This window comes from Thamnophis sirtalis, unplaced genomic scaffold (assembly GCF_051295495.1).
Source record: "Thamnophis sirtalis isolate CommonGarterSnake01/CBP01778 unplaced genomic scaffold, rThaSir2_p1.2 scaffold_2, whole genome shotgun sequence".
In the NCBI taxonomy this organism is placed as follows: Eukaryota; Metazoa; Chordata; class Lepidosauria; order Squamata; family Natricidae; genus Thamnophis; species Thamnophis sirtalis.
The window spans coordinates 58262759-58277470 of record NW_028261382.1 but is presented as its reverse complement, the minus strand read 5'-3'; the positions used below and the strand labels follow the sequence as shown (position 1 = coordinate 58277470).

Sequence of the window (14712 nt, the reverse complement as noted above, 5' to 3'; positions counted from 1 at the left end):
ATTTTCAGCTTATAGATACGCTTCAACCGCAACCCTGTTGACTGCACATTGCAGTATTTCATTTGGGAGGAAATCCAAATATCTGTGGCCATAAGCACCAGATGGGATCTAGGAAGGCACACAGCTGGTACACATCACACAGTTGTGCAAAATTCATTCTGGTCCTGACCGTTTAGCTGCTCCTCAAACAGCAGGCATCTATTTCACCAATGTTGCCTGTACTGGAAAATCACAAGACTCAGAGATTGCAAAATTCCAAACACTTTCAATTCCAAGGAAGAGAGTTGAAGTTTGTTCCATCCCATTCATCCCTGCTTCCTCCAGACAGAACCTCCCCAGCAACAAAGTGATGACTTGAATGGGGTCTTCAGCAGCCCCTTTCCCAGCATAGATGCATGAAGGGCAGTGCAGAAACAACCTAGAAATTGGACTTTTTCCAGTATCCTAAGAGAAATGATGGGAAAGGAAGCACTAAGGTCTTGTAGGGGATTAATTCTCCTCTGAAGGAAAGATAGAAAGGGGAACTGTAAGGCAATGAAAGGGTGGATCAAACAACAGGCAGCCACACACAATCACACAAAACACACACACCTTACTCTACTTATATCTTCTCCATTTCCTGTTCTCCAAGTCTGGTTCAATGCCTTTTTTACAGACCGACATCAAACCTGTTATTTTTATTCTTTACTAAAAATCGGCAGTCATAGCCACCTGCCTCAATGCGAAGTGAATCTACAGAGAAGGGTTACGATGCTTTCTCAGTTCATCACCAATTTCTCTTTTCACTGTGATTTGGAGGCCCCCATCAGGACATGAAGGGCAATAATCAGCCTCGTCTCTTGCACAGAAGTTGGAGATGGACGAGGGGCTGAATTGGATGAAGGGTCAGCTGAACCGGAAAAATCACTCAGGGATTCCAGATGAGAAAAACACCTTTGCAAATTAAAGGGATATTTCCCAGTAGAGGATTGTATGTCTGGAATATGATGGCAAAGAGAAACTGAGATGCCATCAGTCAGAAATGCAGTTTAGGAAGGTTAGGAAAGGAGAAAGGAGGAGAGGAGAGGTCCAAACTGCCACGAAACTAGAAATGTTCCCAGGAGGAGAAGTAAATGTTGAGCTCCTCATAGAAAGCAAAATCTTCCTACTGGAGTAGGGCAGGAGTAAGAACCCAAAGAGAAACATTTGGGCCATGGCAGAGAAGTCGGCAATAGTGGTATTTCTGAAAGCAACATTTCATTTCAATTGTCCCTTTTCTCTCCTCTTAAATTGTTGCAAAATAATGCTAAGATTTTCTCCGTCTATCCGTTTCTTTCAGGTCCCCTTCATTCCTTCCTTCACCAACTGAAAAGGGGGTCCACAAAGAACCTCATTTTTAAGACTCCCCTATGGGGTTGGGTAGGGGGTTGAAATGTGTCAGCTGCTCCCCACAATTCAAGGAAGTGACCTGACTTGGAGGTTGTCCGGAGTTTGCTGAAAGCAGAGGGGGTGGGTTTCCCCTAAACACACTAACCCCTCCCCACATTCAGCTCAGCTTGTGGTCATCTCCATTGAGGGACCGGAATCCTTGTGTTGAATGTACACCTTCTCTTCAGGTAGTCCTCAATTGACAACACAACTGAAACCAGCAAGGAGGTTCTTACATGAGGCACATCCAATTTTATGATGGTCTTTGCCACGGTTGTTAAGCAAATTACTGCAGTTGTTAAGTGAATCATGCAGTCTGTCAGCGTTCCAAATATCATGCAGAATTAAATCAGAGTCCAAGGCAGAGATATCCTTAAAGTTCCAATTTAATAAGACAGACATGTTGGCATCGTACTGTGGAATCCCAATTCTGGTAGCTACATCGGATTCCCACCCAGTTGAAAGTTCATAATCTTGTCCCCACACCCACAAATCCATCACATGGTGCAATCTTCTTCTTCCACGCTGGCATCTCCACCCAGCTGGTTCCGGTCAGGAGCAGAGGTGCAGAGACAAAAGATGACCTTGGCTTCTAGAAAAGAATGACAACAATACATTCCACCACTCTACTCCTTTCTATTCCCCCCTCCCAACTACTACACTAATGAAACAGCATAATGAAATAAGAGAGAGTGTGGCAGGCCAAAGATCCTAAAAGGGATATAACTGCAGGCCTGACACAGTTGTTAAGAGAATCCAGATTCCCCCATAGACTTCATTTGTAGAATGCTACCTGGGAAAGTCATAGAAGGGTATCACGTGAAAAGACAGTGTTGAAACTGTCAAAAATACTTTCCTTGGCTGTGTGCCATTCTTTGGTCAAACCATCTGCTACCAATGTTGAGCGAAGCATTCAAGGAAGGCTGAGCCACCTTCTGGTTTTTGTCACAGTTGCCCATAAAATGCAGTCACAGTGCACTGAGCATTGTCATCATGAGTCGTACAGTAATAAACAGCCTCATCTTCTGGTAGAACATTGGAGATGGTCAACGTGGCCAAATTGGAGGCAGAATCATAAGAACCCGAAAATCGCTGAGGGATTCCAGAAGGTCTCATGGAATGTTTATAGATTATTGGTAAGGGTTGAGAGCCAGGTTTCTGTTGATACCAGCACAAAGTGTAGCTGGTAATACTACCACCTGCCATGGCGCAGGGGATCCTGACTGTTCCTCCATAGGATACTGACAGAGAAGCTGGTTGAGTCATAGTGAACTGGGCCAAGGTGCCTGCAGGGGGAAGAAAAGGGATGAAATGCAATTGAGATGCAATCAGAGGGAAATGTCTTGATTCAGATGAAAGAAAAGGAAGAAAAGGGGTGAGGAGAAGGGAATAATTCCAGGAAAGTAGAACTGTTCCAAGGAAGAGGAGAAGATCCTTGATCTTTGCCAGTCAACAGGATACTTTACCAATGAAGCAGGTGGGGAGGAAGAGGAGGAAGAAAAAAGGTTGGGCCATGGCAGAGAAATGAGCAAGCACTGATCTTCTGAAGCCAACGTTCCTTCTCGGTGGACCTCTTCTAGTCATGCTTAAATTGAGCTGCAAGAAAGAGAGGCTGCAAAGACATGCAAATACCCTTCCTCTTTCTCCCTTTTAAACCCTCTAGATTTATTTCCAGGACAAACGCAGGCGGTGATTGGCAGGAGATTTCATTGGTGAGTCTCCACTGAAGGTGGAAGGGTAGAGAGTCCAACTCCATCTCTCTTCCCTTAGTATCCTGAACTGATCTGTCTTTGGGATTCCCAGATTTCACTGTACTAGACCCTAAGCAAAAGATCTCCTGGGCAGATGGACCATTGCAAAGAGGTCGTCCATGCAGTAAGCTACTCCCATGACATGGAAGCTTTAGAAGGAGGACTAGAAACTTAAATGATGCCCAGAAGTGTATTGGGAGCCAGTGCAACTCAGGAAACAGAGGTGTGACCTGGATTAACAGACCCCTTTTCGACTATTTCCAGCTTATGGATACTCTTCAAGGGCAACCCCATTGGATGAACATTGCAGTGGTCCATTTGGGAGGTCACCCAAAGTTTACCTTCCCAATTCAGGGAAGTGACCTGAGTTTGAGGTTGGTGTGGGGTGTGCTAAAAGCAAAGGGGTGGGCTTCACCCAAAACACACTTAACCCCCTCCCCAAATGCAATTCAGCATATTGTCATTGCCATTAAGGGAAATGAATCAGGTAGCTGAAAGTACACCTTCTGTACAGTGGCTCCTCGATTTACGACCACCACTGATGCCATAATTTCTGTGGCTAAGCAAGGCGGTTCCTCTAAGAGTCACATTCACTTTTACAATGTCTTCGTCATGGTTGTTAAAACACTGCAGTTGTTAAGTGAATCATGTAGTCGTTAAGGGAATCTGGTTCCCCCTTTGGCTGTGTGTGTATATTGCAAGCTGTGATGGTCATAGAAGGGGGTCACATGAGAAGAGGATGCTCAAACTGTCAAAAATATATTGGAACCAATTTCACTGTATTTATCTTTTTCAAAGATAATAAAGGCTAGACTACTAGAATTCCGTGGCTGTGTGCAATTCTTTTGTGAAATCAGTTTTGAAGCCAATGCAACTTCTCTTATTGAATTTGCTTCTCAGAAGCTGGCTGGGAAGGTCATGGGGGGGGGGGCAGGCACTTGAAAAGAGGATGCCAAAAATGTTGAAAATATATTCCCTTGCTGTGTGCAATTCTTCTGTCAAACCTTCCGCAACCTGTGTTGAGCGAAGCCTTCAAGGACGGCTGAGACACCTTCTGGTTTTTGTCACAGTTCCCCATCAAGTGCAATCACTGTGCTCTGAGAATTGGCATCATTAGATAAACAGTAATAGTCAGCCTCATCTTCTGGTTGAACGTTGGAAATGGACAAAGTGGCTGTGTTAGAGGAAACATCAACAGAACCCGAAAATCGCTCAGGGATTCCAGATGGCCTCTCACTATCTTTATAGATCACTGCTAGGGGTTTAGTGCCAGGTTTCTGCTGATACCAGCTCACATAGCGGTCAGAAAAACTACCACCTGTCCTGGTACAGGTGATCCTGACTGTTCCTCTTGGGGATACTGACACAGAAGGTGGTTGAGTCATAGTGAACTGGGCCAAGGAACCTGCAGGGGGAAGAAAAGGGATGAAATGAAGCTGAGATATAACCGGAGGAATAAGTTTTAATTCAACGGAAAGGAAGGAAAAAAGGGACTAAGAGAAGGGAATAATTCCACAAACACAGAAATCTTCCAAGGATCAGAGGATGCTTGATCTTTGCCAGTCAATAGGATACTTTACCAGTGAAGCAGGTAAGGAAGAAGAGGAGGAAGAGAAACTGTTGGGCCATGGCAGAGAAATGGGCAAGGACTGATCTTCTGAAACCAAAGTTCCTTCTAGGTGGACCTCTTCTCCTCACGCTTAAGTTGAGCTGCAAGAAAGAGAGGCTGCAAAGCTATGCAAATACCCTTCCTCTTCCTTCCTTTTAAAGCCTCTAAATCTATTTCCAGGACAAGGTCAGGAGATGATTGGCAGGAGATTTCATTGGTGAGTTTCCACTGAAGGAGGAAGGAGGAAGGGTAGAGAGTCCAACTCCATCTCTCTTCCCATAACTTCCCGAACTGATCTGTCTTTAGGATTCCCAGATTTCAGCATGGGAACCTAAGCAAAGGATCTGATGGGCAGATGGACAATTGGAAAGAGGCGGTCCCTGAAGTCCGCTGCCCCCCCCCCAATGCCACGAAAGCTTTAGAAGGAGGACTAGAAACTTAAATGACACCCAGAAGTGTATTGGGAGTCAGTGCAGCTCCGGAAGTACAGCTATAACTGGATTAACAGACAACTTTTCAACTAAAGTGGCTGGCAGGAGATTTCATTCCCTCCTTGGTGAATGGATAGAAGATCCAACTCCACTTCTCTTTCCAGAACATCCGGAATTGATCTGCCTTTTGTATTCTCACATTTCAGTGTTGCTGGAACCTAAGCAAAGGAGTGGATGGACAGGTAGACCCCTGGAAAGAGCTGGTCTCCCCGTTAAGGTGCCCCCATGCCATGAAAGCTATTAAAGCGTCACCAAAAGCATATTGGGAGTTAGGGTAGCTCAGGAGGCAAAGGTGTGACCTGGGCTACTGATACTTTTTCAACTACCGTATTTTTCGGAGTATAAGACACTCCAGAGTATAAGACGCAGCTTGGTTTTTGGGGAGGGAAATAAGAAGAAGAAAAATTCTGCCTCTGCTTACTAGCATCCATGGTATTCACATGACACATGATAACAAGGTCAGTCAGTGAATAGGCATAGCAACCAAGTCAGCCAAGGAGAGCTATTTTGACTCTGAAACAGTCCTTGCCGTGTGAGCAACAAGGAGACAGGAAGGAGCCTGGCTTAGCCGAGAACTGAAAGTGAAACTGCTTGTGTTTTGCTTGCATTTACGGCTGCCTTGGAAAATCTGCTTTTGGTATTGTATTGTACATTATTATTATTTTGAATCCTACTGAATCAGTTACTGTGCTTTCTGAATGTGATTGTCTCCCCTCCTTGTGACCCATTTTTTGCTCCCAGGCAGCTTCAGGGAGGACTACTAGGCCCAAAATGGGGCAGAAGGGTGACTCACCCACCCTCCCCTTTGTGGCCCATTTTTGCTCCCAGGAGGCTTCAGGGAGGCCTACTAGGCCCAGAACGGGGCACAGGGGAGTCTGCCCGCCCATTGGCCCATTTTTGCTCCTCAGGGAGGCCTACTAGGCCCAAAATGGGGCAGAGGGAGTCTGCCCCCCCCTTTGGCCCATTTTTGTTCCCAGGAGGCTGCAGGGAGGCCAGAGCAGCTTAGCAAAGTTCTCCCCGTCTTCTCATTTAAAGTCTTGGGAGGTCAGATGTCCTATATGCTTCCTTCCTGGAGAGGAATGATTGCGGGTCCAACCATTTTGGCTCAATTTTTGCTCAACATGTAATTGAAATACATTTAACTGTTGTTGTTTTCAGTTGAGTTCAGTCTTCAGTTCCGTTCCCTTTCTCTCTTAGCGAACGTGTTTCACTTTCAAAAGTACACCTGCCTGCATTCTAATGGGACAGGTGATTGGCAGATAAATGTAATCAATAAACGTAAACAATAAAAAGAAATAACATTGGACAATGATCCTTTTTGTCATTAGCTAGTGTTTGCAGGTTTTGTGGTCTTCATTTTATTATTATATGGATCTCTGGATAAATATTTGGGAATCCTAAGAGAGGATTTAATTTGAAATTGTACACGAACAATGGAAATCATCTCTGTTCTCCGTAGCATTTTATAATCTCCCCATTGCACAAACTGCAGGACATAAACCCCTTCCCCTCAAGCTCCATTTGCGATGGAAATGATATATTCCTTGATCTTTTCATGCTACTGAAAATGTAGGCTGCCTAATCAAAGAAGTGAACATAGAATAACAGAGTCGGAAGGGATCTTGGAGGTCTTCTAGTCCAACTCTCCCACTTAGGCAGGAAACCCTACACTACTTCAGATGAATGGTTATCCAACATCTTCTTAAAAACTTCCAGTGTTGGGGAATTCACAACTCCTGGAGGCAAGTTGTTGCACTGATTAATTGTTCTCACTGTCAGGATATTTCTCCTTAGTTCTAAGTTGCTTCTCTCCTTGATTAGTCCTTAAAGGGAATGTTCTGGTTTCACATGGCTGTTGAAACCTGTGGTGGGATTCAAATAATTTAACAACTGGTTCTCTGCCCTAATGACCAGTTGGGTAGACGCGGCTCAGTGGTCATGTGACTGGGTGGGCATGGCAAACTCAACGTCACTCACGTCGATGGGCGCTTCGTCTTAGCTGTTACAATGTAATAAGGGTTAACCGGAGAGGCAATTTCTGTAAGCAAGGCAATAAAAATTAGTCTAGAAACAACACCAGAATATTTCCTTCCTCCCTAACTTACAGGATTAGCCTTGTAAAGTGGAAAAAAATAAAATAAAATTTCTTCCAACAACCGGTTCTCCGAACTTCTTAGAAAGTTAATAATCGGTTCTCCTGGATAGGTGCGAGCTGGCTGAATCCCACCACTGGTTGAAACCAATCCTATTGAGATCTCCATGTTGCTGCTAATATAATCAGGCAGCCAAAGTCCACTTAGAGTATCATATGTTATATTTTATATCTTACAAGCAGATAATCCGACGTTGCCTGGGTATTTATTTATAGGGGGGAAATTTATAGGGACCAAATGTAATTTCTAATGTTGGATTTTTCCCCCTTACCAGAGGGAGTCCCCTTGTGGAGTACTGTGAAGCCGTTAGCATGGCAACTCCATTGCGCTGTACAGTAGAAGCTATTTTACGACAGTACAGTAGAAACCATTTTAAGCCACAACAGGCTATATCTTAACAGAACACACCTCCCGAGAGGTTTTAGGGTCCCTTACCCCCCCACAGTATTTGTCTCCAGAGAGTAAGTCATCTGTGTACCAAGTTTGGTTGAAATTGCTCGAGGCGTTTCAGACTTATGCTGGAACATACACAGATACAGCCATTTTTATAGATATAGATATGTTAATAATAGTTCCGTGATATTCAGCAGATGCCACCTACCCCAGCAGGAAAAGGACAATGGATCCATTTCTACCATTCCTGTAGATCTTTTCAAAGCTTAAGAACCTCAAGATTTCTTTTTTGATCTTAGAGCTCCTCCTGGTGGCAAGGCTTTTGAATCACTACCTTGGATTCAGTTGGGTGAGAAGGTTCTTCAGCTTGAATGAATCAAACAGACGTTCAGACCAACAAAGAGTTTCCTCCAATGGGAGGTGGTGACAGATGCAGCAAAATATCTGTGGTTTCCGGAATCTGAATGACCGTTAACCACAAATAAGAAGTATGGTGAGATAGACGCAACCCTCACACACAAATAGTTTCCTGTTGGCTGAAGTTGGTCGAGATACTTGCAGTTATCTTTTTGCATGTATCTTCATCTTCAAAGTGGCCACATGACTTTCTCTTTCAGGCTCCTCTCCCTGGAAATTGATGGTCTAATTGATCAACTCAACCCACCCCTGTGCGTTTCAACCGGGACCCTGTCTAATTAAACCTAGTTTGGATACAGACCGAGAATTCCATAGGAACAACATTGGAATGAAATTGAATGAAATGGAATGGAATAGAATAGAATGGAATAGAATTAATGGAAGGGAGGGGAGGGGAGGGGAGGGGAGAACAGAACAGAATAGAATTCTTTATTGGCCAAGTGTGATTGGAAACACAAGGAATGTCTTTGGGGCATATGCTCTTTGTGTACATAAGGAGAATAAAATGCATTCATCAAGAATAAAAAGATATAACACTTAGTGATAATCAAGCTTACTAATAGACTATCAAATTGTACTACGAAACAAATAAAAACAATAGAAATTGAAAGATACAAGCAAAATGGTTATAGTCATAAGTGGGGAGACATAGATACTAGGAAGGAAGACAAGAATAGCTACAGTCTTAGTAAATTATTGACAGTCTTGTGGGAATTAGTTGTTTAGCAGAGTGATGACATTCGGGGGGGGGGGAAACTGTCCTCGTGTCTAGTTGTTCTGGTGTGCAGTGCCCTATAGCATTGTTTTGAGGTTAGAAGTTGAAACAATTTGTGTCCAGGATGCGAAGGGTTTGTAGATATTTTCACAGCCCTCTTTTTGACTCGTGCAGTGTGCAGGTCCTCAATGGAAGGCAGGTTGACAGCCATTGTTTCTTTCTGAAGTTCTGATTAACCTTTGAAGTCTGTGTCTGTCTTGTTGGGTTGCAGAGCCAAACTAGACAGTTATGGAGGTGCAGATGACAGACTCAATCATTCATCTATAGAAAAGAATCAGCAGCTCTTTGGATAGTTTGAGCTTTCTGATTTGGCACAAAAAGAACATTCTTGGTTGCGCATTTTAAATGTCCATTCACAGAGGAAGGGGGAGGATTCAGAATGCAAATGTCACATCTGAATCCCAAGTTCTGCCAAGTGTTTTCCCAATTGAACTCAATGATTGATCAGAGCTAGAGAACATCTTCAGACCTTAAGTTGAATCCGTCAGCCAGCTCGTCATCTCTTACCAGCTGTCGTGAATGAATTCCCCGAGGGGTAGAGCTTTTGTGTTCATTTTTCCATATTGTGTAGCACAGTGGTATTCTGAACCTGTGGATGATAGGCAATAATAGGTGGCTTCATCTGCTGCTTGGACCTCAGAGATGGTTAGATAGCAGGCGTTAAGACCAGCATCTTTGGAAGCCGCAAATCTATCTGAGACTCCGGTTTTCCTTCTTTGATTGGATTCATCTTTATAATACAGAAGGTATTTGGGAGGGTTTGGCAGTTGGTGCTGAAGCCAGCTTACGGTGTGGGTTGCCATGGTGCCACTGGAAAGGGTGCAAGAGATCTGAACGGCTTTCCCCAGGGATGCCGAGACGGAGACAGGCTGGGCGAATGAGACCGTTGCATCTCCTGCAAGTTGGAAGACACAAGCACACACCGCACAGATCAGGATAAGGTGCTCCTTTCTGGAAGTTCTTGAGATGATGCTGTGATACCAGGAATCCTGGAATGCATCCTTCGGTTGGACAAGCAGCAGAAGAGAGCACGTTGCTCTTTGATCTCCTTGAGATGAAAGCTATCCTGTTTCCACCTGCCTCCGTTTCCTCTCGCTGCCCATTACACCTAGAATTGCCACTCCAAATTCTTCTGTGAAACCTCCAACCTTCAGTCCTTCCTCAAAAACTCACTTTGTCTAGCTAACATTTGGGTCATCCAAGTATTCTGCTCAACTGAGACCCGTTGGTTAAAAGAAGGGTGGTAGCTGCTCTCATAGAGAACCAGAGATGACCTCAGAGAAGGTCTGCAGAAACCCAAGCATGCTTGAAGCATGGACTTCAAATCCATGGACCCTTGGAAACATGGACAACATTAAGAAGCTGGAACGCAGTTCTCACTCGTTCCCCAGGAAGACAAAACAGCTTTTCAAGATTGTGTTAACCTACATCAACAAAGTAGAGGTATCAAATTCGTGGATTCCCTTTTTCTCATCTGGCCAATTTGAAGGACAAACAGGTCCACTCTCCACCCATGATTCTATATTCTCTTTTCTAGCCTTTCCTTGTTGTGTTTCTTAGCGCCGTAAGCTCCTTACCAGATCTATTTTCCCTAAATCACCCTCTGAATGAAAAGGTTCTCTCGCCCATCAATCCCTAATGGGACCAACTGATCGTGGCTTAAGGTCTGCCAGATCCGTAAGATCCAAGTGCAATTAATTTAACCTGCATTTATCCCCCCCCCCCCAACTCCCTCATAATATCTCCCACAATTCATTTAAACCTGCATTTATTCCCCTTTCCGTCATATCATCCAATAATGGAGCAATTTGCAGCCAAAGTTTGGGCATAAAAATATTACCCCAAGTGTTTGCAGTCAGGAGCGCCAAAAGCAAGAATGAAGAAGCTAGCAGGGACATATTAGAAATCAGTTTTGCAAAGTTTTGCAATCTCTATTTTTTTAAAAAAAAAAAAGGAAAAAACTATCTCTGATAAAAATGTTGATTTGATGGCAATGGCAGAGAAATGTTGAAAATACAACTAATTATAGACCAGCCCCCCCCCCAAGAATGCAAATGAACTCCCACCCCTTGGGGTATTTGCATATAAGTTCCCCAAACTGTAGGGAAGCATTAATAAGGAGAGTTACCAGCAGTGTTGGTATAGCCAGCTTATGCTGGTTTGTGACAGTCCGTTGTTAATTTTGGGGGATGTTTGATAGGCAGCTGAAAGCAAAGTTGGCCCTCTGCAGCTGTAGCACCCTTTAGCTGTTTGGCAGCTGGCAATGAAGCACAGTGGGTAGAGCCTCTGTTAAAAGTTTACCAGCACATCACTGGTGATACTGCTTCAGTTACAACTGTAAGGAAACCTTTCTTTCTTTTTCTTTCTTTCTTTCTTTCTTTTCTTTTCTTTCCTTTCTTTTTTTTTTTTTCTTTTTCTCTTTTCCTTCCTTCCTTCCATTCTTCCATCCATCTTTCCTTCCCTCTTTTTACTTTTTCTTTCCATTTTTCCTTCCCCTTCTATTTTCTTTTCTTTCCTTCTATTTTTTCTTTCCTTTTTTGTTTTCTTTTTTTCTTTTCCTTCTCTCTCTCTCTTTCTCTCTCTCCCTCCCCACTCTCTCTCCCTCTCTCTCTCTCCTCTCCCTCCCCTCTCTCCCTCTCTCTCCTTTCCTCTCTCTCTCCTCTCTCTTTCTTCCTCCCCCTCTCCCTCCCTCTTCCTCTCTCTTCTCCTCTCTCTCTCTCCCCTCTCTCCTCTCTCTCTCTCTCTCTCTCCCCTCTCTCCCTCTCTCTCTCTCTCTCCCTCCCGTCTCTCTCTCCTCTCCTCTCTCCCCTCTCTCCCTCTCCTCTCTCTCTTCTCCCTCCCCCCTCTCTCTCCTCTCTTTCCTCCCCCCTCTCCCTCTCTCTCTCCTCTCCTCTCTCCTCTCTCTCCCCCTCCCGTCTCTCTCCTCTCTCTCCTCTCCTCTCTCTCCTCTCTCTCTCCTCTCTCTCTCTCTCCCTCTCTCTCTCTCTCTCTCTCCCTCTCTCTCTCTCTCTCCCTCCCCTCTCCCTCTCTCTCTCCTCTCTCTCTCTCTCTCCCTCCCCTCTCTCCCTCTCTCTCTCTCTCTCCCCTCTCTCTCTCCTCTCCTCTCTCTCTCTCTCCTCTCCTCCTCCCTCTCCCTCCCTTTCTCTCTCTCTCTGGAAAGCTTGGAATTCAGAAGCAGCTAGAGAGCTGGCCAGTCCCGGTACAAATGTTTAAAAACCCAAAGTGACACAGTCTACTTCTGAAAACGAAAGCCTTCAAATGTTTGCTTATAGGGGGGGGGGGCAAACATAGCTTGTGCGATCACCAAAGAAGAGGGAAGGCATTTCTGGTTCTCTGCATTAGCCAAACGACTCCTCGCCAATCAGGTTTTGGGCAAACCCCCATTTGGAGAACGAAGGGACAGACCTTGTGTTGAATTATCAGGATGTCTTTTTTTTTTCCCCTCCCAAGGTTGCCTCATCCTTGGCAGGCTGGGAGCGTTAATCTCCAAGGTCCAGATCTGCATTGCCAGACTTAACCTGACACTACTGCCCTTGCGAGCTTTATGCAATATGCTAAGATCTAAATTAAGACCCAGCAAAGGGCCATGCGGTTAAGCTGAACCTTTTTCCACCTCTCTCCCCTCCCGTCGCCTACGCACTGTTATCTCCCACATCTGAAGAAAGTCCAGCATTTACCAACCGGAAAATAACAATGCAAGGCCCTGTAGTTGGAATGAGTCCAACCGTTGGTTCCTCTTGGTCCTACCAACATTCTCTTCCACAACAGAAAATATGAAGTGGACAAGTGGAGAACCTCCAGCCCATGGGTCAAAGTGGGTCACTCCTCTCTTTTAAGTTCCGTTATGGCCCATTCTTGTGTCAGGTTCCGGGGTTAGCAAACAAGGAATAAACAAACCAACAGCTTAATGCATATAAAGAGGATATATAATGTATTAATACAGATGGATTCGGAAACAGAATTAGTTAAAGATTGTATGATAAAGTGGGCTCAAAATATTGAAGAACCAATAATGTTGGACACATGGGAAAGAATATGGGTAAGAAATGTGAAATTTACACAAGCTCAAAACTTGAGAGAAAATTTTACAAGATGTTCTATAGATGGCATTCAGATCCTAAAAAGCTGCTTCTATGTATCCGAATGTACAGCCTAAATGTTGGAGGTGTGGTTCTCTCGATGCTACATATTATCATATATGGTGGACCTGCCAAAAGGTTAAGGCATTCTGGATAAAAATGGTGGATTATGCAAAATATCTTTAAAAGAAGGATAAAGTTCACTCCTCAGTTATTTTTACTAGGTATATGTACTGACTTTACAGTGGTAGAGACTAACTTGATTCTGCACCTAATAACGGCAGCAAGACTGTTGGTGGCGCAATATTGGAAGAAGGAAGACTTGCCTACAACTCAAGAATGGACATTGAATGTTACGAACTTAGCCGAGATGGCTAAAATGTCGGCATATCTTAAAGACCACTCAAATGAGAGATACAAACGAGACTGGAAAAAATGACTATATACAAAATAAATACGGGACCAAGAAATTCAAGTTAGCCTATGCTTAAGATCAGAAATGATTTAAATTGTTTAAAGTTAATTCAGCAAGAAGAAGCTAAGATCAATGTAGAGATGTCATTAATTTATTTATTTCTTTTTTCTCAATAGATTTTAGACTGTGTTTGTTAGAAATCCATACCGTGTACAGGTTCTGGGAAGTCGGGGGGGGGGAGAGGAGGAGGGGGGAGGGAGGGAGGGGTATACATTAGGCTAGACAAGAATTTTGGTGGTAAACTAGAACTATTTTGACACACAAAAAAATTGTACTCCGATGTCTTACTGATTGAGGAATGATGAAATGTTTGTTTTAAAAGAAATAAAACTTTTGAAACCCCCCCCCCAAAAAAAAACCAACAGGTCGTTGGATTGTATTGTTCTCCAGAGTGAATTGAATTCAGAGCTATTGCTGAGTGCTCCCCTCCGTTTAAGTGATACCACGGCTCCTCCCCACCTCCTCCTCTCCCCCCGCAGGCTTAACTGGAATGGAGCTTGTCCCATGCACAGATGCTAAGCGCAGCTCAGTGTACATGCCTCTGAATCCAAACAACAGCTGAGAGTCGGGTATCAGCTGAGAGTCGGGTATCAACTGCTCGGCTAACAGGAACAGCAGCTGTCAGCCTTTGACAACTCCTTATATGTTGGCACCAGTTTCTCATCAGCCAATCAGGCTCAGCAGCTCCTGTGTCAGGCACGGACCAGAGTGAAACCTGGACGCAGCACTCCCAAGCTGTTTTCGCTGGCAGAGGGTTGCAGGACGCCATCCTGGCCGAAAACAGAGCTCGGGAACCCATTTTCACCAGCAGAGCATTCGGGCCACCACGGACGCCCATGATATGAGTGACATCAAGCTGGCCACGCCCACTCTGTGTATCATTTCCCCCCCCCCCCCCAACTCTGATACGGCCCTCAATGAAATCGAGTTTGACACCCGTGTGCTAAAACATCATATGGCTTGCTTGTACACAGTGCGGGATTTTGGACCTGAATTCGCCAAGCCCAGGGGTGTGCGATTGGTGGCCCGTGGGCCGGGTGCGTCATGCATAGGCCACGCCCACCCCAGCTCCACAAAGGGGGGAAGCGTCATGTTACGTCACATGACGTCAGCGTGACTGCGCGAGTTTGACACCCGTGACCTAGTCCAACGTGTCCACCAA

The 14712-nt window shown here is 44.6% G+C and overlaps 1 pseudogene; it reads right to left on the bottom strand.

The window, feature by feature from the left end:
- Positions 1 to 4222: 4222 nt before the first annotated feature.
- LOC148048853 (immunoglobulin lambda variable 6-57 pseudogene) lies at positions 4223 to 5689 on the bottom strand (annotated as a pseudogene).
- Positions 5690 to 14712: the final 9023 nt, after the last annotated feature.